A 24,311-nucleotide genomic window follows, 5' to 3' on the forward strand; every position below is an offset into this window, starting at 1 on the left:
CACAATGTGATGTGGTGTTAAAACTTAACTAGCAAATCAAGTGAAGTAGCATTGTACGAATAGGATTGTGGCAGCTTCTTTCTGCATTGGTTCAATTAGATCTAAATCGGGACTAGTCCTGGGAGAAAATAAATACTTATTTTCTCAATGCTAGCACCCTTTCTTCTGTAGGAGTTCCACTCTTACCTTGCTATCTGCACTCTATTATGATGAATACAAATATAATCTGATTAATCCATTTAAACTTAATCATTTGTCTACTGACTGTATTTTAGCATGATTTTTCCATGTTACACGGCTGTGTCGGTGAGCCTGGAATTTGCATATTCGTCTTTTATCCCTATTTATAGAATGAAACATGTTATCCATCTACTATTAATTTAAATTAGTAGACAAGGAGCTATTTTGTAGAGTGAGGGGGGTAGCAACTCTAAAACCATATTTGGCTTGCTCATCTGTGTTCTCCTGCGGGTAGGAATAATCTTGTTTCTCAGGGTGGATCCATTGTTTGCATGATCAGCAGGCCCGGTCTCAGGCGATGGCACTAGGGGCTGCTTCTGGCTGTCTGCAGGGGCAGAAGTGATTTTCTACCACGTGCTTTTGGGAGGACTGGGCTCTCCCGGCACTGTGAGCCCCCACTCAGGGTTTGGTACTCAAGGGCCCCAGGTTTGTTTATGTTGACCTCCGCAAGACCCGGCACGTGGAAGACTTCCACTGTCTCCACTCCACCTCCTGCAGACTCAAGTGCGTATTAGATACATTTCCACATTTTTGCGTCTAATAAAACTCCTACCTCAGACCCGGTTCTCCCTCAGCTCCCATCCCGTGCCTAAGCCTCTGTCTAATTTAAAGCCCGAGGCGACTCAAGCAGCTCCCTGGGTTGTCTTGTTTGCTGCTGGAGAGGCAGCGCAGTGTTGCGGGGTGCAGACTTGACGTCAGGCTGACCTGGCCAGCGAGGGCCGTGCTTTTACCACAGTTTGGCGTGCGTGTACGGCGAGGACGTCTGTCAGCTACTCTGTCAGCAAACGTGGCTATTTCTTCAACACAGCCAGCTTCCCGTTAGTGAGGCGACAATGCCCGGGAGCTGGTCCAAGCTTAGTCTGATTTCATCGATTTAAAATACATTCTAGGTAGCTTTGTGCAGACACTTGGAGCGGGAAGTTGTTGGACTCTCTGAGGGCCGCCGTCCACAGGCCGGAGCACTGGTGATCTCCGAGAGGCGCTGAGGCCAAGGCCAAGGCGCTGAGGCCCTGCTGTGCCGCCCTCCGCGTTCTGTGGCCCTGGGCCCTCCGCGTTCCGGGGTGGGCCTACAGAGGGACAGCAGCCTTGGTCTCTGTCTGGGGCCGGAAGCCAGTCCTCTTCAGATGCCGATCCATCAGGGCCGCCGCCATTTACACGGTGTGGCGGACTTTGTGGAGGGCGCCATCTTGCCACAGCGTCTGTTCCGCAGCCTTTGATGTTCGTCACCGCAACGCAGCCTCCGTGTGTAAGTGCCTCGGCCGGAATCTGGTGCCTGGGAGACAGGTGCGCTCGGGATCAGCCTCTGCCTCACCTCCCTGCTCTGCCAACTTGAAGACCTTTTGTCCTAGTGAGGACCACGGCATCCTGCGACGGACTTCTTGTTGCCAGGGTCCTAAAGAGTAGGGTGTGTGTGTATGAGTGTGAGTGTGAGTGTGTGTGTGTGTATTAGAGAAGAAGAAGTTCCCTACCTTTGTGTTACCTTCACCTATCTGACAGGTCTTCCCTCTGTGCCAGAATCTAGCTCAAGGAAACTTAACATATGAACCCATTTTCTTTGCTACTTTCTTTGTCTTTTATGAAATTTTACTTGTTTATTTATTTGAGAGCCAGAGGGGAGGAGAGGGAGAAAGAGAGCGCGCACATTTCTATCTGCCTGTTCCCTACCAACTTGTTAACAGCTTCCAAGGCCTGGGCCTTGCAGAGGCCAGAAAATGAATCCTAGTCTAATCCTGGTCTCCCATGAGTGTTAGAGACCCAACTGCTTGATCCACCAGCTCTCGTCTCCCAGGATGTACATTAGCAGGAAGCTAGAATTGGAAGCAGAGCCAGGACTTGAACCCAGACACTGTATGGGATGCAGCCATTCCAAAGCAGGGCCTTAGCTGCTGCATCAAAACACTGGATTTTCCCTTTGTTTGTTTCTTTTTCTTACCACAGTCAAACAGTGGCCCCTCCTTCTTTCTTAGTTTTTTAATTTTTAAGATTTTATTTATTTGAGAGGTAGGGTTGTAACCAGATAAAGGGAGAGACAGAGAGAAAGGTCTTCCATCTGCTAGTGCATTCCCCAAATGGCCTCAAAAGCCAGAGCTGAGCCAATGTGAAACCAGGAGCTTCTTCTGGGTCTCCCACACAGGTGCAGGGGCCCAAGGACTTGGGCCATCTTCTACTGCTTTCCCAGGCCATAGCAGAGAGCTGGATCAGAAGTGGAGCAGCCAGAACTAGAAGCAGTGTCCATATGGGATGCCGGCACAGCAGACAGAGGCTTAGCCTACTACACCACCATGCCAACCCCCTCTCCTTCCCTCTTGGCCTGCCTAGCTTACCCTCTCTTGAAATTCCGATTCCTCACACCAAGCTAGCTTATTTGCAATTCCTATTTTTGAAAGTTGAAACCATTTTGGATTCCTTTTCTAACAGATCCTAAAGTCCGGACAAATGGACAGTTGCTTGTGGTGGTCAGGTGCAACTGACCCTTACCTTCTAGGCACACTGTTTTATTACTACTTTGAGTTTCCTTTTCAGATGATGAAATGGAAGAGCTTCCTCCTTATCAGTAAAGCAGTGTAGAACAATTAGAGTTGCTTTAAGGACAACCATTTGGCTAGAAGAATTGGAGATTAAGTAAATCTTTTGTAGGTTACCTGAAGTCTAAAATTCTTCTGTGATACCAAGTGTCTAGAATTTTCTATCACATTCCCATTCGAATTGATCAAACTACATAAAACTCTGCTCCACTTCCAGTTCCTTCTAGATAATCGGTGTTCCATGCAGCTTCCAAAATGATCCTTCTTAAATGTCAATCAGATTCTGTCACCTCGGCTTCAGAAGTCTCAGATGGCTTCTCGCCGCACTTGTGATGAAGCCAAGAGTCTTTACCAAGGCTTCTCAGTCTCTGCAGGCGGTCTAGAATAAAAGCCCTGGTGCAGTGCATGCCCACCTCTCTGATTCCATTCCCAGCTGCTCCTTCTCATGCTCCATGCGTACCAGCCTCTCCGCCTCCATGCTGGTTCCCCAGGCACCTGCCCATCATGTTAACCTTACTCCCAGCGACTTGTCACTTGCTCCCCCCTCTTTGCCAGGGAGCAGTATGCCTTGTTCCATCAGGACATCCTCATCTCTGCTTGAATGATTTCTCCTGGTAGAACTGACTTTCCCCCTTTGTTTTTTGGTTATAATGTTTGGAAAGAAATCTTGTTGACTTTGTGACTCAATACATACAAACGTAAGAAAGGAAGTGTTTACCTCACACGATGAACTGATGTCTTCTTTTTAGATTGGTTTCATTGCATTTTGTGCTTGGTTTAAGAAACCTTGCTCTTGATGGTCTAAATTTGTCATTTATCCACAGCATGGGTGGCAACTCACTTTTCAAAAATAGCATCTTAAAGACTGAACTGACAACTCGAAATACTTGCACAGCTTCTGCCAGTCTGAATTTTCCTACTCTAATTTGCTTTCATAGTACTTAACAGCCTGCCATTGTGTTATGCAAATGTTTATTTTCATTTTTTTTTTGCTTAATTTTTGTTCCTTAACTGAGCTACCCTAATATTTACCAGGAAATAAGCTCCACGAAAGTAGGAACATTGCAAATTTTGATCAGTGATGTATCCGAAGTACCTAAAACAGTGCTTGACACAGAGTGCCGAGAGAGACACTTGTGAAGTGTAACTAATACAGCATTGAAGAGCAGGACAGCTGGAGCCGGACAGCATGCGTTCAAATCCCAGCTTCCAGCTTGCCAGGGCTCTCATCCTGAGCAAGTTGCATTGAGCTCTCGGTACTTCAGCTTACTCACTGGTGATAATGACATTGATCATTAGTTATGGTGAGAGTGTTGGGCATTAAAATGAATTAATTATGTAAAACAGAATAGCACCTGGCACACAGTATGTAGTTTATAAACATTTCGACCATTATCACAATTATTTATAAAGTGGGACAAAGATACAATTGGAGAGCTGAAAGCCATTTTAGAGTTACCAAGACCAGTCATATTCATCAGTTATAACCCACGTATCTAAGTGACTAACATACAAAACTTCCGTGGAGTGTTTTTATGGTAAAAAAAAAAATGCACCTGGCACAGACCAGTAGTTCTGATATGGAAAGTGATAGATATGTAAAAATTTATAATCCCCTTCAGAAAGAATTCTGTTCCCTTGATAAAATATATAGGAGAAGCAAAGTTGTTCAGGAGAGGGAAATAAAATTGTTCTTGATATATCAGAATTCTAGTAAAAAGCTCTACCCCTGTGAGTCACTTCATACACCATGAGAATTAGAGCTAGAGGCATTTGTCTAGTCTATTGTGCTGTGTCTAAGGGTAATCCCATATCTCCTACCTTGATGACAGGGCCAGTGGCTATAGCCCAAACCACGTCTGTATATTATCCCCCAAGGTATCAGGAAGACTGTAATTGTTATAGTCCTTGGTATTTCAATTAAAAAAAAAAAAAGAGGCCCAGAAACTTGAAGATAATATAATGCTTCTGGAAAGATTTCATTTAAAAATTAAAAGACTGCAGTAAGAAGGAAATCCTTTTAGGAAGCGAGAGGACAGCTACCTCTTGCCCCTAATGAGCATAGAAAAATAACATTTTCTTCTTCCTTACTTGTAGATGGGCCTCGCTACTTGTATAAGACAGTTAACTTGGAGCTCATCCTGACACTCTAGGGCTGAGGACTAAGGCATTTATTATGCATTATGAAATACTCAGTAAGGAATCCTACTCTGATGCTTATACTTAATGTATGCATTCAGGATAAAATTAATGAATATAACTATTAAAAACCCAACAGTTTCAATTTTTTTCAGATCTATGAAGGAACTGGGTCCCATGTAAAATAAATTTTAGATTTTAGTTTTTCTAGATATACAATTGTTTTAAATGCTCCCAAATTCTCTTTTCATAAGCTATGATGTTAGACTTGGGTTGAGTAACTCATTGTGGTGTATTTGTAATATGGGAAGTCTAGCAGTGTACATGTGATGGAGTCATTGGAAGATTAAATCAGATACTGCCAGCAGCGTGAGTGAGCAGATCACCCTCTTTCCAAATGCCAGAAGCCATGCACGAGTTTGATCCTAACCTTAAGAGAGGACCAAAGCCAGACCTACCCAGCCAAATGCTTCCCAAATCTCTGAAACTCAGAAACTGTAAGAGATGTTTGTTGTTTAGGCTCATAAAATTTTGAAGTCTCTTGTTACACAGTTATAAATAAGTCATACAGATATTGTATGTTGAATAGTTTTCATGTTGCTTGGCATATATACCAATAATTTCTGGCCAATAGCACAGCAGTGCCTTTAGGGAAGAGAAAGGATTACATAGCAAGGTGCACATGAATGCAGAAACGAAGAAGAATGTTTATATGGCAACTGCATAGAGGTGAAAAACAACCTTCATGGCACTGCAGTAAGACAGCTCTGTAAACACAGAGATACCGGGAATGTTTCCCATGCTCAAAGACAAGAAGAATGGCCCAACTCTCACCTCACATGCTAAAAGTATCTCTTCTCTCAAGTACTCCTGGTTGAGACACACACACATGCGGGTGGCTAGAGAGAGAGCTCATCAGTCCTAGGGGAGGGAATAAGATCAAGGGGTAAAAAACTGGAACTCTTTCTTCTGTGACTGATAAAAACAACAATAATGTATCACACATATATGGTGCCTGCCAGATTTGTACGGAGAAAAATCCAGTCCTAATGTTGTGACATGAGAAGTTCAAATTGTCTTTTATGAGCTGTTAAGTTTGTATTTCCATCTACATATAGGACAATAAAGGGGCCGGCGCCGCGGCTCACTAGGCTAATCTTCTGCCTGCGGCTCTGGCACTCCGGGTTCTAGTCCCCGTCGGGGCACCGGATTCTGTCCCGGTTGCCCCTCTTCCAGGCCAGCTCTCTGCTGTGGCCCGGGAAGGCAGTGGAGGATGGTCCAAGTGCTTGGGCCCTGCACCCCATGGGAGACCAGGAGAAGCACCTGGCTCCTGGCTTCAGAGCAGCGCAATGTGCCAGCCGCGGCAGCCATTGGAGGGTGAACCAATGGCAAAGGAAGACCTTCCTCTCTGTCTCTCCCTCTCTCACTGTCCACTCTGCCTGTCAAAAAATAAAAATAAAAAAGGACAATAAAGGGGATGGTGGAGAGAGGCCAGTTTGTAAATGATAATGCACAAACCTATGACATTTCTTTATAGAGGTTGTCATCATCAAAGAGAGAACTCTTCAGTTGTTATCCGGCTAGGGATCTGTGTGAGTAAAAGTTGCCAGGATATATGAGCAATACTTGTACCTAGGTCACTTTATTTCACAGTGGACCCTAGCTTTGCAATACATCATCAATGTTAAAAATTTGCAGTTTAATTATGAATGAAATGTACCTTTGCCTGTTCATAGGACTCAGAATAGTAACCATCTTTTTTCTCCATATTTATTCATTTTAGAAGTTATTTAACTCACTGATCATCTTCAGTAGCCTGAAACAATATTCAACAAATCATAAATTTGAACTGCCTAAATATTGTAGTCCTTGATAGTTATTTATGTTTTGAAAGAAATATCTGTGATGAATCAAAGCTGAAACAACTTTTTTAAAAATTTGAAATCCATTTTAAAAATGGCAAATGACTTGAACAGCAACAGACTAGCACTCAATCTTTTTAAAACTGGTTTCTAGCTGTATTTTCTGACATTCTTACTACCACTCCTCTTTAAGCATTCTTTCATTTAGGTTATATACTGTTTGTCCTTAAAGCACTGCTCCATTCGACTTGAGCCCCTTCATTATTGCTATGTGTATTTAAAGATAACCAGTATTTTAAGATCTTTGAATTTTCATAATGTATTTAAAACCTAACAGATGCAGAAAATCCATTAGAACTGACAAACAAATCTAGTGGAACTAATGAGTGATTTGATGAAGTTTCTAGGGTACAAGTTTAATATACAAAGCCAATTGAATTTATATATTTAAACAACAATCCCAAATTGAAATTATAAAGCAATATCACTTAAATTAGCATTAAAAATATGAAACACACTGCAGGATAAATCTGACAAAATATGTTTAAGACATATATAAACATATAGTAAGCACTAAAAATTTACATACCACATCTTGGTTTGGAAGACAAAGTTTTGCTAAATATAAACTATTTTAAAATTTATCCAGAAATTCAATGTAGTCCCAGTAAAAATCTGAGCAAAACACTTTGTAGAATTAGACAGGCTGGTTCTAAAATTTATCTAGAAATTAAAGAGACCTATAATTAGTCAAGACAAATTCCAAAAGAACACAATTTGAGGACTACCTTTAAATGATTCCAAGACATATTACAAAGTTATAGTAATGTAGACAGTGTGGTATTTGTGTCAAAATAGAGTAATATATCATCAGATCTCAACAGTCTCCAAAGATAGATCCACATATAAATAGCAACTGATTTCCTAAAGAAGTACAAAGGAAAGTTAGTGAAGAAAGGATTGCATTTTAACATATGGTGCTGGATCTAGCAAATCCCCTGCAATGACCCATGCCTTGTAGTATATATATATAAAAAATAGATGATTGATCTAATTGTAAAACATAGAAGAAAACAGCTAAAACTTCTTATGACCAGGTTCTGGCAAAGATTTCTTAGACATAACACCAAAAACATGATCCATATAAGAAAAAAAAAGTGGACTTTATAAAAATTAAAAACATCTGCTGTTAATACTGTCAAGGAAATTAAAAAACAAGTCAAAGATTAAATTGAGAATATTTTCAAGTCAGATATGAAAAAGATGTATGAAAACTTGCAAAACTCAACAATAAAAAACCTATTTAAAACTTGAAATCCATTTCATTATATTGCTTTTCAATATAAAGAAAACAGATTTAATGTAGTATATGGTTAAAATTATAATAATATAATATTCCATTCCTCTCTCCCACCTTCATCTTTTCTTCCTTCCTCTCCCTATTTCTGAGATAACACATTTTTTTTAAGTTTTTTTATTTATTTTTCTGGAATTTATTCACACATTAGAATCTCAGGGTCACAGCAAATGCATGATAACTACTATGATACAATTTTCATCAATTATCACGTTAATGTAATTATTAGTACAAGAGAACAGATTGCACATAATGCATTGATGCAATTTTTTTAACTTTTATTTAATGAATATAAATTTCCAAAGTACGGCTTATGGATTACAATGGCTTCCCCCCCATAACGTCCCTCCCACCCGCAACCCTCCCCTTTCCCATTCCCTCTCCCCTTCCATTCACATCAAGATTCATTTTTGATTCTCTTTATATACAGAAGATCAGTTTAGCATACATTAAGTAAAGATTTCAACAGTTTGCTCCCACACAGAAACATAAAGTGAAAAATAATAGATGATTTTTTAAATGATGATGAAATCAGATCAGACCTATTGTCATGTTTAATCCCAGTGAGAGTCAAGTTGGGAATTGCTATTTTCTTTTTTTTTTTTTTTTAACAGAAGATCAGTTTAGTATACATTAAGTAAAGATTTCAACAGTTTGCACCCCCATAGAAACACAAAGTGAAATATATTGTTTGAGTACTCGTTATAGCATTAAGCCTCATTGTACAGCACATTAAGGACAGAGATCCTACATGAGGAGTAAGTGCACAGTGACTCCTGTTGTTGACTTTACAAATTGACACTCCCGTTTATGGCATCAGTAATCTCCCTATGCACCAGTCATGAGTTTCCAAGGCTATGGAAGCCCCTTGAGTTCTCCGACTCTTATCTTGTTTAGACAAGGTCATATTCAAAGTGGAGGTTCTCTCCTCCTTTCAGAGAAAGGTACCTCATTCTTTGAAGACCTGTTCTTTCCACTGGGATCTCACTCACAGAGATCTTTCATTTAGGTTTTGTTTTTTTTGTTTTTGTTTTTTTTTGGTTTTTTTTTGTTTTTTTTGGCCAGAGTGTCTTGGTTTTCCATGCCTGAAATACTCTCATGGGCTTTTCAGCCAGATCGGAATGCCTTTAGGGCTGATTCTGAGGCCAGAGTGCTGTTTAGGACATCCGCCATTCTATGAGTCTGCTGAGTATCTCGCTTCCCATGTTGGATCACTGTCCCCTTTATTTATTCTATCGTTAGTATTAGCAGGTACTAGACTTGTTTATGTGCTCCCTTTGACTCTTAGTCCTATCATTATGATCAATTGTGAACTGAAATTGATCACTTGGACGAGTGAGATGGCATTGGTACATGCCACCTTGGTGGGATTGAATTGGAATCCCCTGGTATATATTTCTAACTCTACAGTTTGAGGTAAGTCAGCTTGAGCATGTCCCAAATTGCACATCTCTTCCCTCTCTTATTCCCACTCTTATATTTAACAGCAATCACTTTTCAGTTAGGTTTCAGCACTTAAGAAGAATTGTGTATTGATTACAGTGTTCAACCAAAAGTATTAAGTAGAACAAACCAAAAAATGTGTATTATAGTCAAAAGCTTATTGCTACATTCAATAACAAGTTCAACAAGAATAAAAAGACCATAGTTCAGCAGGAATATAGGCAAAGACTATAAACCATAATCAAATGATATGTCATTTTTATAGTAATTGTTAAAAAACTCACAGACAATTAAAACTATAGAAGTATGTAGTTCATCATTGGACAGATATAAAACAGTTTGATAAAACTGTATTTGCAACAATACTGATATACAAGCATTTCCTTATTTTGTTATTGTTTTTCAATTTTAGTTCCACGTGTTTGTCTTTTTTATATTCTGGGTTTTTTTGTTTGTTTTTGCATTTGTCTTTCTGAGTCCCGGCTTTTTTCACTCAACATGATGACCTCCAGTTGCATCCATTTTGATGTAAATGGTAGAATTTCATTCTTTTATAGCTGAGTAATATTCCATTTTATTTATACAATCCTCCAATTCCCCTCAGATCTGGAACAAAACAAGGATGTCCATATTCATCCTTCTTATTCAATATAGTATTGGAAATATTAGGAAGGACAATTATGGAGGACAAAGAAATAAAGGATATCAGAATTAGAAATGAGGAAGTAAAAATATCTATGTTTGTATGTGACATGATATGCATGGAAAAACCTAAACACTCCACCAAAAAACTATTAGAAATGATAAACCAATTCAGTAAAGTTGTAGATTACAAAATAAACATATAAAAAAAGTAGAGTTTTAATGCTAATAGTGAACTTGCCAAAAGAGGAATAAAAACAGAAATCCCATTCACAATAGCCATACAGAAATCCAGTATTTAAAAATAAATTTAACCAGAGAAGTAAGAGATTTCTGCTACAATGAAAATTATAAAATAACTGATGAAAAAATCATAAAAGACACACACACACACACAAAAAAAAACAAAGACATTCCTTGCTCATGGATTGGAAGAATTAATATCATTAAAATTTCTGAAGTACCTAAAGCAATCTGCAGATTTAGTGCAAGCTTTATAAAATACCAGTGATATTCTTTACAGAATAGGAAAAAAAATCCTAAAGTTTACATGGAATCACAAAACACCCAGAATAGTAAAAAAAAAAAAAAAAAAAAATCAAGCTGGCGGCAATATGGTACCTGTGATGCTAGTATCCAGTTTCAGTCCAGTTACTCCATTTCCAGCCCAGCTCCCTGCTAATGACCTGGAAAGCTGCGGAGGATGACCTGAGTGCTTAGGCCCCTGCACCTACATGAGAACCCCAAAAGATGCTCCTGGCTACCAGCTTCGGCCGGGCCCAGCCCTGGCTGTTGGGACCATTTGGGGAGTGAACCAGCAGATAGATGATCTCTCTGTCTTCCCCCCACCCCTCTGTAACTCTGATATTAAATAAATAAATCTTTTATAAAGAGTTAAATATATAAATTTCACAGGACCTAGTTATTCTAATATTTGTTAACCTCTCAAGCAAAATATACATATATTCATAGGAACTGTGTTTTTTATAGCTCCAAACTGGAAGCGACTCAAATGTCTCTCAGTAGGTGAGTGGGTAAACACGTAGTTACTACTGTACAATCAATGTCTCTCAAAGAGAAAGCTGCATGCAACAACTTGTAGGAATTTCAGCATAATTATGCTGAGTGAAAGAAGCCACATGGAAGAAAGTACATAGTATATGATTTGTATATGAACTTCTAGAAAATTCAAATGGATTTATAGTGATATATAATTTATAGTCAAAACAGATCAGTGGTTGAGGATCAAGCTAAAGGAAGAAAGGATTATAAAAGGAAACAAGGAGGGGCCAGCATTGTGGAATAGTGGGTAATAGAGGGTAATCTCCCTCCCGCTCCCCTTCCCCCTCCCTCTCCCTCTCCTTCTCCCTGTGTGTGCATGTGTGTCCCTCTCTCTGTCTCTCTTTCTTTCCCCTTACTGTCCCCCTTCAACTCTCCCTCTCAAATAGCTGAAATAAAACTCCTAGGTATTGAACATTGTACACATATTTGGAGAAGCTGTCATTGTTCATGGAGACAGGTTTGGGTAACTTTTGTGTATGCAGATTTAAGTCAATTATAGTCATATTTTTAGCCACACTTTGTATAACTAACATTCATACCTACTTGCCTTTTTCTTATTGAACTTCTTCAGAATTCCCCTGGACAAGCTGCCTCCTGCCAGTCTGAAGTCCCCTTCAAGAATATTCTAGATGATAGCCTCATGCATTTGTAACATCACCCAAATATTTGTTGATATCACTCCTCTAGTGTTGCTTCTCTGTTCCTTTGTGGTTGAGTGGTTACAGCCTTTATTAACAGTTATGTATTCAGAAGACAGTACATATAAGTATGGTCCTTTGAATGTCCAGATTAAATGGAATGCAACTGATACTTTGGAAATTTAGTCAGGATGCCAGTCCAAAGACATTATAACTGAGAGATCATTAGATGTGGATTGTTATAATGTTATTCCATTGTTAATTTCTTGGATTTTTGCCCCCAAACTTTAATATGAAAACAGTGCAGATGAAACATTGCAATATTTACTTCATATTATGGGCAGGAAAAGTTCATCTATTTTCAGTCATAATTTTCATGGATTATCCTCACTCTGAGTCTTACCCAAGTCCGCAGTAATCTATGATCAGCATGTAATCAGAGAGTATATTGGCCATCTAAAAATTACACACACAGATGGTGATCTAAAATGAAGTGGCAAGCACCTAGAGAATGTGTTTAAGAGCACAAGTGCTAATTAGTAGGCAATGATAACTAATTAGTTTAAAGTGAAGCAAAGACAACAGAGTTGAAATATTAAAAATCCATTAAACTACAAGAACATTTCTGCAAGAAGAGACTGTCAGGAGAGAGACTATGGAATCTGTAGTTTTTCCCTGCCAAGAGGTGACACCTGTCTAGCAGGGGAAGTAATTAAAAAGTAATGACATCAGTGCTGCCCATCCACCATGTGCGATGAGGTTCTTGAGGAAGCTTATATGCTGCCGATGAATCTATATTTATTCAAGACTGTCACTTGTCTTCGACTTCAGAGAACCTCAGGTCTCATTGGCTGAGACAAGTCCGCTCAAATCAGCTCTTGATTGACAAGCGCCAGTGCTTTCTATAGAGGGAGAGAAGTGACTCAGCAGGAAGTGCTTGGTCCTAAGTACAGAAAGAGCTGAGCCAGGTGTTCTGTTTTTCCAGAATGAAATTTATTGTGCAAGAGCTTATCTGCCTCTGTTTTGCTCCTTCCATTCCTCCCTCTTTTCCATTCTCTTTTGCCTCCTTCCTCCCATTCTTCTCAACTACTAAGAGTAACTGTGACTGAGAAAGACTCTAAGTAACCTTTTCCTGGTGTCCATTTTTAATGAGCTTATCTCCTGATTGTAAAACAGATTTCCAAATGCTCTTCACCCATCAGTAAATGGTTCTGTGTAGAAAATGCCAGTCTCGTGGTGAGAACAAACAGCACTGCTATATGTGGTTAACAGTGACCCAAAAAATGAATGTGAAAAAAAATGTCAAAGAAGGCTATTAACTATTTACGCTGCTTAAAGCAAGTGCTGCAACAGATCTCAGATGCAGATGGAGGCAATCTGGGGTTCAGACCTAAATTTCCTAATTACCTAGGAGTGTAGACACATTGTGAGGCAGACAGATGTGAGGACAAGAAGAACAGGAGTCCCGGAGGCTGGGACCAGTAGAGGAATTTTACAAACCCAGAAAGACCAGACTGCTAGAGCACTCAGAAGAGAAACGTTGAAAGCTTTAGGAGCTGTGACAGTACTGCATGTAAGTAATTCCGCTACATAGAAGCAGTGGATTCCACCATGTGTGCTTGGGTCTGCAAATTAAAGACAAACATTTCGGTAAAGCTTGACTTCCAAAATTCAAGCGATGGCTTTTCTGGAGGAATCAATGAGAAACGCCTGTGAATCCAGGTTTGTGAAATAAAAGAATGAATCTTACTTTATTTTTTTTTTTATTGATGATGGAAAGTTAACAACTGGAGGCAGTCAGTAGGAAAAATCTTGTATGGGGGCTTCCTCCAGCGAAGTCACTACGATGGCTGTGGGGAAAATGCTGGGGTTCTTGGAGACTGGCACAGATGGCACACCTGGAAAGCACTGCTGGAAACTGGCAAGTGGACGCCAGAGTTGGGCAGGCGTGGTGAACACTGAACACAGGAGCTGGCCTCAGGAGGTCACTGTTGGGTCCTAACTCTAGCTTTAGCACCTTGAACAAATCATACAAGTCTTTGCGACAGACTGCTGAGCAATCCTAAAACGTGGGACACAGCATCTGCCTCGCTGATCCTATAAACTGTGAGCAGAAATGACCTTCTCTGCTGTTCTAGGGAGCAGATTTATTTTTCTGTTTCCTTCAGACCCTGGAAAATGTTCCTAAATATAGATCTGTGAAACCGGCGTCTTAAAGGTAGAGGATATAGGCCGACAATAACCACCCTTAGGTTCCTGCACACAGATGTGTGTGTGTGGTAGGTTAGTGTGTGCACCAGCATGACTCCCTCTGTTAAAATTTTGCCGGACCTCTTAACTGTTTCCCGTACAGTATGTGTAAAGTATGGCCTAACATAGGCCTGTAGCTGGATTGCTGTTGTGTGTTTGCCCTCACATGAGGAACCTACGATATGATTTCCTAAAACTGAATTACCAGTTCACAAGCTCAGTGGTGCACAGCATGTCAGAAAATTCTTGTGTCTCTTTCGGTTACATAATCAAGGAAGACGGCTATGGAGGAAAATCTGTTGTTGGAAATCAGTGAAAATTGGCCTTTCTCTTTGTCTCTCTCACTGTCTAACTCTGCCTGTCTAAAAATAAAAATGCTGGCGCTGCGGCTCAATAGGCTAATCCTGTGCAGCGCCGGCACCCCAGGTTCTAGTCCCAGTTGGGGCGCCGGATTCTGTCCCAGTTGCTCCTCTTCCAGTCCAGCTCTCTGCTGTGACCCAGGAGTGCAATGGAGGATGGCCCAAGTGCTGTAGCGGCCATTTGGGGGGTGAACCAACGGAAGGAAGGAAGGAAGAAAGGAAGGAAGGAAGGAAGGAAGACCTTTCTCTCTGTCTCTCTCTCTCTCACTGTCTAACTCTGCCTGTCTAAAAAAAAAAAGAAAAGAAAAGAAATCAGTGAAACTTGGAACTTTTGTTTTTATACATTCAACTTCTCTCCTTGGTTCTAAAAGACAACTAGCTTTTTTTTTTTTTTTTTTTTTTTTTTTGACAGGCAGCATGGACAGTGAGAGAGATAGAGAGAAAGGTCTTCCTTTTCCATTGGTTCACCCCACAATGGCTGCTGCGTCCAGCATGCTGTGGCCGGTGCATCGTGCTGATCCAAAGCCAGGAGCCAGGTGCTTCTCCTGGTCTCCCATGCAGGTGCAGGGCCCAAGTACTTGGGCCATCCTCCACTGCACTCCCGGGCCACAGCAGAGAGCTGGACAGGAAGAGGAGCGACTGGGACTAGAACCCGGTGTGCCGGCGCCGCAGGCAGAGGATTAGCCTACTACCGCACGCCGGCCGACAACTAGCTTTTATTTGAAAAACATTGGGCACTCTATCTGCACAACAGGCATCAACCAATTTTGGCTAATGATAAAGCTATGAGGCAGAAGAATGGGTTTCCTTTTGGTAGGGTTCTGAGTTAAAGCAGGTCTACAGTGGGAAATAATATAAGCAGGAGTCATCAGACTCCCCGCTGAGGAGAAATGCTTTGGAGCCGCACTGTAAGTCAGATATACACATATTGAACCAATTTTTCATTGTCTTACAGCTTATCCCAAACCAATCACTCGATTCAGAAACAAGTCACAGGATTATATTTTCTTTTATATTTTGGTATACTTGATGTTAAAAATAATTTGATGTCCTTCACTCTTAGAGTGAAGTATTTTTTTTTTTTTACTAAATTCATACTGTTAAAAAAAGTTGCCTCTCATCTGGATGGATTTAACACTAATTGGACAAAACATATTCTATCTTAATAATTTTGAAATTGTGTCCATGAGAAATATGAGAGCCACAGAGCCATAGTGGGGTTTTTTTTACCTTGTTTTAATTTACTGATAAAGAGTGAAAAATGTTTTTCCAATGCTTCTATTCATAAACAACCTATATATATTATATTACATGTTATATATGCATGTATATAAATATTACCTATACATAGACAATATTTCATGTTAGCTCTGTGAGTTCATCAAACCTATTACCAAAAATAAGGAAGGAACATGAAATATGGTTAAAGAAGAATCAGTATTGCAAATTCTTTTACATCGTATCATCTTTCGTTGCCTACAGACACCAAGGGATATGAGTAAGATTGTAGGCTGGAACTGCCAAGCAATAAAGCATGTGAAATACACAGCTCAAGATCTGGCTTGCATTCTAATCATTGCCTGTGCTACCATTTATCACACCTGTGTGGAGACCAAACAGTTCATCTTCTCTTGATGGTCTCTATAAAGATGTTAATAGACTTTTAGGGAAACTATATTTATGAGGATATATAAGCTATTTGCAAAAACATCCCATATACATTATCGCAATTGCACAGGTTTTTTTTTTCTACAACAGTAACTTCATCCTACTTGGAAGATACCCATGCCTCTAGGGTTATTTCTGCAGTGGAAACAAGTGTGAGGTCGGGGAGGCAGGCCAGGAATCAAAAGCTGACACTCGATTGCTGTTTTCAGGGCATATACACTCTTGCATTGAGTGAAAGCTGAATAGAGTTTCACCTTGTGTCAGGTGCTTCTCTCTGAGCTCTGTTTCTTGAGCCTGGGCTTATTATTGCTCGTGTCAATATCCAGGAGAAAATTCTGTATTAAGAATTTCTATCAGAATCGGAGTAAAAGCTATTTGACATATTTTCAGACAGGTGAACTGTCACGTAAATAATGTATTGCCTGGCCCTCTAAAAATTTAAATTTGGCTTTTAATAAGTGTCCAAGTGTATTCTTGCAAATACCCACTGTTTTTTTGGATCAAAAATACATAGGAAAACAATAAAGACATTCATTTCCTCCTGGATACTGACTTTTCATAAACCTATTATATGATGATGATGTTTCCATAAACTCATTCTGGCAAAATGATATGCCAGCTAATGTCAAGGGATAAGACAATTCACCACCTTTTAGAACCAAATCCTGAAGGAGAAATGGCTCATAAGAACTTTAAGATTGAAATGAGTTTAGAAATCACTGAACCTGGGCCCTTTACATACAGATGATGGGACTTTGGACACACCAGCCTGAACACAGCAGGTGGACACAACTCAGATTGCATCACTAATCAAACCCGTCCATCCCTAGTCCGCTGTCTCCTGGAGGTGGTATGGGGACCCAAAAACGGATGATGGACTTTGGCTCTGAAACTGTGACCCTCAGAACAACAGTATCCATATCATTGGGAATTTGTTAAAAGTCCAGATCTTAAGTCCCATCCCAGACCTGCCGAATCAAACTCTGTAACTGGCAACCTGTGATCTTTCTTTTCATTAGCTGTGCAGGTCATTCTGCTGCACACTGAATTTTGTGAAACACTCTGAGGGGGAGATTGTTCATCCAATGAAGCATCTTTTAATTTTCCCCATTCACACTCAGAATGCATTAAAAATAGATTAATTGAGGCCGGCACCGCAGCTCACTAGGCTAATCCTCCGCCTTGCGGCTCCGGCACACCAGGTTCTAGTCCCATTCGGGGCGCCAGATTCTGTCCTGATTGCCCCTCTTCCAGGCCAGCTCTCTGCTATGGCCCGGGAGTGCAGTGGAGGATGGCCCAAGTGCTTGGGCCCTGCACCCCATGGGAGACCAGGAGAAGCACCTGGCTCCTAGCTTCAGATCAGCGTGGTGCGCCAGCCGCAGCGAGCCGGCCGCGGCAGCCATTGGAGGGTGAACCAACGGCAAAAGGAAGACCTTTCTCTCTGTCTCTCTCACTATCCACTCTGCCTGTCAAAAAAAATAAAATAGATTAATTGAAATGGAAAATACTCTGATTATATTCCTTTAGGATTTATAATTATGATGATCAGATTTCTTTTTTCACCCGCAAAACCCAGCCAGGCATATGTGCAAAAGATAAGTTAATTTAATACAGAATCCCTTGTTAAAATAGCACCCTTAAGGAAACATACAATTTAATAATCAAAAGTCAAAATGAATCGTTGGTCTCTTTGAAAAATGCTTGTTTTCTGATACAGACTCTGCTGAATGCCATGGTTGGTTTTGTTGAAGTTGTGTCACCAGTTATTTTCTTTTTCATTCCTAAGAGTCCTAATGAGATGACATACATTTTCTCTGTTTCTTGAGCATATTTTTTTCCTCCCATGAAATGATTTTGTCTTTTACTCATTAAAATATTTTTGTAGGTATTCTATAATCTTGTTTTTTAAATGAGCATCATAGTATTACTTTTCTTACTGGCACTGACCTATCACTCCTAAGACATTACGTTGAACTCCCACATCCATATAAGTTTTGAAGAAGAAATAGTGTTATTTCCTATTCAGACTTTATTTTTTTAATTTTAAATTTTTGTTCTGTGATTGACTGTTATTTTAGTTTACTGCAAAAGCTTTTGCTATCAATTCCTATAGACTTTTCATTAATAAATTTAATACCAGAAGACGAGCAAAGGTGTAGGTAAGTTGTTTTAATGTTCCTCGGGTTTGCTTTCGCTTTGGTCTGTACTTACGTAAAATGCAGATCAGTGCAAGTTAAAATTAGTCAATATGATATAATAACAGGCTGCTGTAGAATTGCTTCAGTCCTGTCAAAATTCATGTGTTGAAACCTAGTCCCCATGTGATGGTTTTAGATGATACTTTGCAAAGTGTTTGGACTACGAGGGTGGAGCCCTCGAGAATGCCCTTTGAAGCCGTTACACACAGAAAGAGCTCCTTTGTCTTGTGAACAAGAAGGTGGCCGTCTACAAACCAGGAAGAAAGTGCTCACTAGAAGGTGAATCACCTGGCACTTTGATCTTAGATTTCCTGGCTTCTGGAATTTTGAGCAATGAGTGTTTTTCCAAGCCATGAATGTCAAGCCATGAATGTTTTGTAAGCTCTTGACAAAAGCATATTACACACAACAACTCTGCTAATGTATCAATTGTCTGCTTTGTTGGTTGTTCCCAGGTGGAACAACCAAGGAGAGCCTTGACTATACCAGCTTCTCGTTTTCTCCAAACTCATGGAATGGACACTCTGCCTGCTGAGATTCAGGATGTCCTGGAGGCTGTGCAGGTATGTTGGCTTGGTTCAGTATGCAGGCTGTGGTAACTCTAATGCCAGGTTCGTCCAGGGGCCACAGAGCCCCAGTTCAAACTTGAGACTGGCTTGGGGCACTTCCCAAGGTAAGGGGTTGGTGGTCATGCATAGTCCAGCACCCTCTGTGTTACTTTTTTTATACTAATCCTCTATTAGTTATCATGTTAAACATATCTTGTGATAGTATGAAGTTTGTTTTTATATATTCTTTATGTTTTTTCTTAAGTACATTATTATAACTTTAGTTTGGGTAAACTGACCAAACTTTCCTTTTAGAATTATGGCTTTTTAGGATCCTGTTTAAAATGCTATTATTTTGTTTAAAGATAGGACACTGAAATATATATTCTAATGAAAGTTTAAAGTTTTTTTAATTTTAATTTTGTATTTCAGTTGGGTTTGATATTGTATGTGACATGAAGCATGGATCTAATTTTCTCTTTTTCCAAGTGGATAACCATTTCTCCAAGCCCCATTTAGTGAATGCTTCTTCCAAGTCCCAGTGATCAGTCTTGCAAACCCTGTCCAATGTCCAGCTATTTCCTAAGTCCTGACAGGGCAAGTTCCTTATCCTCCTTTGCCTTCTTGATCTTGTTAGTCCTCCTTCCTGCATACCCCCCTCTAGTTCCTTCTTTTACTCTTCCACCTGTTCCTCCTCTTCCTACTCTTTCATATTTTTCTCCTCCTGCTTCTTTTTGTCTTCCTCCTTTGAAGTGCCTTTGCTGTTTCTGTTTTAGTTTCTTCAATACAAGTGTTAGACTCTTATTCAAAAATTTCAAGGAAAAAAAAGTCATGAGATTTTTAAACCAGAATTATTTTGACTCTAAATCAAATTAGGAAAAAGAAATATGTTTGCGAGTCTTCCCATCCATGAATATGTGATATAAATATGTGATGTAAAGTTCATTAACTTTTCTTTCATTCTTTCTGGAAAATTGTATACTTTTATGTGTGCAGGTCTTGGGCATATTTGTTAGATTTAATCTTAAATACCTTTTGTTTTCATTATGAATGGTGCTTTGAAAAATTGTATTTCTGCAATGTTGCTGATTTTTAGAGATGTAATAAATGGTCTACATTTTTTTCGATTTTCTGCATGGACAATTATGTCATCTATAAAGGGTGGGATTTCAATTTCCTTCTTTTAAAATCTTAATCCTTTGAATATTCTTATTGTATCAGCTAAGATTTCAAGAAAAATAGTACACAGATGGGCAAAATTGGATACCTTCATTGTGTTCATGGTATTTAAAACTTAATTAACTTTTATTTTGAACAAATTCAAACATAAAAGTTGAATAACATAATGTCTTATAAATGTTCACATATATGTAGTCTCGTGTATGTGTACATACATACATAATTTTCTTTCTTAAAATACTTTTTGCCAAACCATTTGAGAATAACTTGCAGATATAATGATTTCTCAGTCTTAAAATCATTGGCATTCTTGTGCTACAAAAAAAACCCTTCTTTTTATTCTCTTAAATCATCGTCGCAAAATGATCAATTTGAGTAAATTCAGTATTGATATAGTATTATTATCTAAATCCTTTCCATATTGAATATTTCCATCATTATTATTATACAATCCTTTATAAAATTTTTCTTGGTTTAAGATCTGGTCCAGGATTATGCATATCAAGAGGCTTTTATCTCCAGTCTCAAAATCTAGAATGCTGGATCTGCCTTTCCTTGTCTTTATCAAATTGACATGTTTTCAAGGTTATAAGATGTCTCTTGTTTTTAACATGTCCTTTAATTTGTGTTCTCTGTTAATGCTTCATGTTTAAATTTACGTCATGCACTATTAGAAAGAATTCTCCATAAGAGAAGCTGATAGATCTCATTATTGGTAATATTAATTGGACCACGTGGTGAAAGTAGTATAAGCCATACTCTTTTTATTATAAAAGTGCCTTTCCACATCATGATGAACTTGGAGAGATATTTTTAGACTTTTAGAGATCCTGTTGCCCCTTAAACTCACTTAATTACTTAATGTTCATTGATATCCTTGCCAGAATCAGTTATTGCAACGATGACTGCAAAATGGTGATTTTTAAAAACCTCTTTTATTTGTCCACTGTAAAGTAAAGCTTTTTCCCTTCCCACTGCATTTTGTTTACTTATTTGCGTGCTTATACTTCAATATCACTAAATGTATGTACGTAGAGTGTATTACTCCTCACTGTGATGTCACTGTCCTCGATGTGGCCAATGCACATGCTTTAAGCCAGATCCTCTATTGTTCTGAGGTCATCCTATCATTTTTTTGAGAATTCACAGTTTGTGTTGCCTCAGTCCTAATATCATTCAATTCTTTTATAAGTTTTAGTTACTTTTGTTTGGAATGGTATTTTTTAAGTTTTTACTTAATGAATGCATTTTTTCATAGATACAACTTTAGGAATATAGTGGTTCTTTCCCCCATAACCCCTACCCAACTCCCATCCCATCCCCCTCTCCCTCTCCGTCTCTTCTTCATTATGGTTCAATTTTAGTTTGATTTTATATACTGAGGACCAACACCATGTTTAGCATAGATTTCAACAGTTTGCACCCATGCACACACACAACATATAGAGCACAATTTGGGAAGAAAATGTGCAGTCGATTCTCATAGTACAATTCATTAGGGACAGAGGCCCTACATGAGGAGCAAGTGCACAGTGACTTCTGTTGTTCCTTTAACAGTTAACGGTCTTATTTATGATGTCAGTGATTACCCAAAGCTCTTGCCATGGGCTGCCAAGGCTATGGAAGCCTTTCGTGACCATAGACTCCATTAGTATTTGGACATGGCCATAAGCAAACTTGATGTTTCTCCTCCCTTCAGAGAAGAGTATATCCTTTGATGACCCTTTCTTTCCACTGAGGTCTCACAGAGATCCTCCATGAAGGATATTGGAATGGTATTTTAAAACCAGATTTGTGAGCAAATAGCTATCATTTGCTGAATGCTATAACATTTATTGATTGCCTATACCATGTCACTAAGCACAAAAGTCTTCTGTGTCAAAGTCAAGATTTCTCTACCCTTAATTTGCTTGTAATCTAAGAACAGAGGTTAAGTATTAGACTCACATGGAGGAATAGTTTCTATTTTCTCTTCTGTGTGTTCATATTTCACCTTTAATAAATACTTAGGATCATTTGCTAATATGGTATAAATTTTTGTGTTTTTACTCATTCATTTTGATATAATTATACTCTTCAACATATAAAGCCTTACTACAACTCCAATGGTATTCGTAAAGATATTCTCAGAAAGATGTAACTCATTCTGCCTTTTCTTACTGTGTTCCCACACTGTCAGTGATAAAGCAATTTCATTAATTTGTGGTTTATCTTTATTAAATAGCTATTTATTCAAAGATAAACTGACACCTGCCTAATGTCATGTGTATGAACAAGGTCCAGGTAGATCAGACTTAGAAACTTCAAAAAACCAAAAATTATCAGTATTAATAGTAAATACAACCAGATTACTATAGAGTGGATATAGAAAACCTCACTTTGATTGTAAATCCAGATTAAGTCAAGCAAAAGAGAAACCAAATATAGTAAAAATGAAAAACTTCTGCATGACAACAAATGATACCAAAGAGAGATCAAATAACAAATGTGGGAGAAGCACTGTTCTATGACTGTTATCTCTAATACATTAATGACTGTTATAAATCAAAGAAGAATGACTGAATAGCTAATAGAAAAACAACCTCCCCCAAAACTCCTAATCAGTTATCCAATATCCAATTTAAGAATGTTAAAAAGGACATAGGCAATAAAATGCTCCCTAAACATGTGAGTCCGGTGCAATGTTAACAGTAAAAATGAAAATGAAGTTTAATATATCCTATTTTTCACCTACTAGAATTGGAAAATGTAAAGAATCTAACAGAACACTGTTTTGGCAGATTATAAAGAAACGATTATTCTCATAAATGACTGTGGGAGTGTAAAAGCTTCTACTTCCATGGATAGGAAATTGGCAAAATCTAAAAAAAAAAAAAAAAAATCCTAAATGGGCATTCCCATTTAGACTGAGTTTTTTGCGGATTGACTTTTAAGTTATGGTTCCAACAGTGTGAAAATATGCAAAGAGGCCGGCGCCGCGGCTCACTAGGCTAATCCTCCGCCTAGCGGCGCCGGCACACCGGGTTCTAGTCCCGGTCGGGGCGCCGGATTCTGTCCCGGTTGCCCCTCTTCCAGGCCAGCCCTCTGCTGTGGCCAGGGAGTGCAGTGGAGGATGGCCCAGGTGCTTGGGCCCTGCACCCCATGGGAGACCAGGAAAAGCACGTGGCTCCTGGCTCCTGCCATCGGATCAGCACGGTGCGCCGGCCGCAGCGCTCCGGCCGCGGCGGCCATTGGAGGGTGAACCAACGGCAAAGGAAGACCTTTCTCTCTGTCTCTCTCTCTCACTGTCCACTCTGCCTGTCAAAAAAATTAAAAAAAAAAAAAAGAAAATATGCAAAGACTGTGTATAATTGTATTATTTGTAATTATAAAATATTGCATAGAAATGACCTAATCACTTAAGAATATGAATAGGTTATGTAAATCTGCAAGTAAGCTACTATGAAACTACAAAAAAGAATGAGGAAACTGTGAACTAATATGAAATGAAGTCTAGGATATATTGTGAAGTGAGAAAAGCAAAATGCTGAGTACAAAATGAATGTTCATTTTTATATAAAGAAAGAAATACACAAATGCATACACACTTCTGCACAGCAAAACTTAAAAAGAAAAAAGCAGGAATGTATGAATTTGCTTCTGTATTTCTTCCTTTAAAAGGAGTGTTTCTAACATTATTCTATGTAGGAGAATGTTTTTGGTAATATTTTCCAAGTGCCCTTTTTTTTTTTTTTTTCAGACTAAACAGACTCCCTTCTATACTAATTCTGCTAGGAATTTCTATCATGAATGGGCATGAAATTATTTTTATGTATTGGTTGCAATGTTGTTTTTGTAGTATGGTGTCATTCCCCTACACTGTTGGATGTAGTCTGCTATTACAATCCTTCTTTTCACACTTTGGGTTGGAACGTTCTGTCTTCTGCTTTTCATTAATTCTTTCCCTATCCTCAGGTATATTTGTAAATTTGCACAGATCAATCTTCAGGTGCATACCCTAGAGCATAAGAAGTCTTAGTGTGTGCTCTACAATCTTTTAACAGAGATATTTTCTGAATGCCAATTACATCTCAACAAAGTGGGGAAGGAAACACGCTGGGGTCTTTCCAGATGCCCAGAGTTCTCTCCTTCCTGTCCCTCAGAGAACTCTTTCCCCGCCTTCTTTTAGAACAGCCTCTGTATCGTTTCTTCTTTGTCCTTC

At 39.1% G+C, this 24,311-nt stretch overlaps 1 long non-coding RNA gene across 2 annotated transcripts in view; it reads left to right on the forward strand.

Moving 5' to 3' along the window:
- The window catches only part of LOC138850137 (uncharacterized), a 354,420-nt gene that overhangs the window by 321,519 nt on the left and 8,590 nt on the right, over positions 1-24,311 (forward strand). Inside the window, exons 1-2 of one of the 2 annotated variants that reach the window (XR_011389710.1) lie at positions 1,016-1,486; positions 18,839-18,946. This is a non-coding gene — a long non-coding RNA (uncharacterized lncRNA). Of the gene's footprint in view, positions 1-1,015; positions 1,487-18,838; positions 18,947-24,311 lie in introns of those variants that run through there. The other variant, XR_011389711.1, reaches the window with a different exon arrangement.

The sequence above is a fragment of the Oryctolagus cuniculus genome, chromosome 6 (genome assembly GCF_964237555.1).
Source record: "Oryctolagus cuniculus chromosome 6, mOryCun1.1, whole genome shotgun sequence".
In the NCBI taxonomy this organism is placed as follows: domain Eukaryota; kingdom Metazoa; phylum Chordata; class Mammalia; order Lagomorpha; family Leporidae; genus Oryctolagus; species Oryctolagus cuniculus.